The sequence below is a fragment of the Glycine soja genome, chromosome 3 (assembly GCF_004193775.1).
Source record: "Glycine soja cultivar W05 chromosome 3, ASM419377v2, whole genome shotgun sequence".
NCBI lineage: Eukaryota > Viridiplantae > Streptophyta > Magnoliopsida > Fabales > Fabaceae > Glycine > Glycine soja.
Window position 1 is genome coordinate 1,764,619 of NC_041004.1, and position 2,620 is coordinate 1,767,238.

A 2,620-nucleotide genomic window follows, 5' to 3' on the forward strand; every position below is an offset into this window, starting at 1 on the left:
TATAATTGATACACTTAAAAATATTTATTTATTATGATAAATTTAATTATATAAAAATAATCATTTTTCTTATAAAATATACCTTATATATATGTTATTTAAAATTAGTTTCTGATATTCTATTTCATTTAAATTTTTTTAATGATATTAAAAGTAAAAGAAGATATATAAGGAGATTATTTATATAATATATTTTTATAACATTATTTTTCTTTTTATCTCTATTTTATGATTCAGTTTTTTTATGAGTCACAATTCATTCTCTTCCTTTTCAATTTGATATATGATAATTGTATAATTTTTTTTAACAGTTTTATGGTAAAAAAATATTTTTTTTCTTAAACTTTTAACATGAAATTCAGTCTTTGCTTATAGAAATTTTTCATTTTTTTAATAAATAAAAGATATGTAACGATATCACAATAGATATAATTATGATATAATATTTTCATATGAATTTTTAAAAATCATAAATTTGAATTACATTAGTAGTTGTTATCATTATCATTATCTTAATATAATGATATATACATTAATCCCCTAATTAAGATGTTCATAACAACCTGTATTTATCATTTTACAAGATTAAAGTGATTATCGTTTTATATTTCCAAGGACTTATATACACTGATTAAAAAGACTTTTCAGCTTGTATACACCTTATAGATACAAAATATTCTTCCACATATAAAGAATGGACTACATTATTTGTACAGAGCTATATATATCCACCACGTATAGATTGAACATACAGTCATACATTAACCACATTATTATTTTGAATATGTATACTTTTATCTGTCTCTGATTATTGGAAACCAAATTCCACACATGCAAACTCTCTTTCATTGAACCTTGGTTTTGGGACAGTGCAGTGACCATAGCAGAAGAAGCTGTGATGTCAAAGGCAGCAGAGCAAGCTCGTAGTTTATTTGGAATTTGTCTCTCACACAGACCCAAATGGCAACAATTCCTCATTTGTTCTTCTGGTTTCTTCTTTGGATATCTAGTTAATGGCATATGTGAGGTACTATATAGGGTATATACATATGTACATGTACTGATTAATTGGTTAATTTTCTTCAATATTATTTGGTGGTTTGAATCTGTAAAACCACTGTAATAGGCCATGGTCTTTTATGTTTTCTGGAGAAGAGAGAAAATAATGAGTTTATTGTTTCTTTCTGTTTGTGGAAACGAGGACAAGGTGAGTGGCTTGGAGATCAATCATGCTTTTGGGATTTTCATTGGAAATTTGGGCTCCAATTGTACTATTTCTGCATGCAACTCTAGTCAATCATCCAGATAAATAAATTGTTTGTGTGCTGCATCCGAATCATTGCAGTTTCTGGTATGTGAAGTTATACCGCAAAATAATCCCTTTTTCTAATGCTTATAATATGTGTATAACAGGCTTCAGTTTATGTGAATTTCAAAACCTGGGTACTTTTTCATTTGTTAACTATAATAGATCGATTAGAGCTTTTTGATTGGGGATATTTTCAATATAATGAAATAGTTGACTTGGTTTGTTATTTCAGCTATGGTTGGTACTTGGCATTTGTTCAAGGATTTGTTTACTTGTTTCTGATTTGTCTCCAAGGGTTCGCAAGGAAGCAAACGGAGATGAACCAATGGAAAACTTATGTGAAGCTTTCTGCTGTACCTATGGTTCCCATGCACGGGGGATCATTGGCTTTCCTTGACTACACAAATCTCAAATCCATGAAAGTAAGTTAAAGAAAACTTTGAATAATTTACTACTCCTACGATGTTATTATTTTTTTTGTTGATCATCAAAATATAATAGTTTTTTAAAAAAAATTATTTTATAAAGAAATAAAATTTTCCACTGAAAAAAAAAAAGTAAACTATAACTAAACTTTTAAGAGAAAAACAAATGATTTATAAATTAAATTTTTGAAAGAAACAGATAAATTAAAATTATTAAAAAGGTTGGTGGATAAATTATAAAAACAAGTTTTTTCATTAGAAGGAGATAAAATAAATAACTTATAAAATTATTTTTTAATTAATATTTCAAAATTAGATAGTGTTTATTTTCTATAAAGTTTAGTATTAAAATTTTATTTATTTAAAATAAAAAATTAAAATTTTGGGTATAAAGACAATTGAATTGTCCAATCCAAGTAAAAACTTATACAAGATAAGATTTTAACAAATGAAAAGAATTGAAATAAAAATAATTCAAATTGTACTTATTCCAAATTCGTTAAAATTTTGACTCTTCGAGTTTGCGTACAAAGTGAAATTTTAAAATTTCCCGCCAAAAACACCTTATAAAAACATACATGCATGGCTTGTTTTTCATCACAAAAGTTTCCGGTTTCCCTCTGACAGTCTCTCGTACTGCCTCTTGCATAGCAAGAAGTCTTTACCAGTCTTATAAATATAGGATTTGTGTTTGTTTTTCTCTCCTGAAATTGATTCGAATAATCATGGCACTAATAACTCAAGAAATTGGAGGGTATGGGATAACATCATCAACTTGTCCTTATTGGCAAATTAGGAGATGCAACAGAGATCCTTTCATGTTCTTGCATAGAACGGCACCGCCACCAACAAGTACGTGTAAATACTGGATGAATGGTAACTGCAA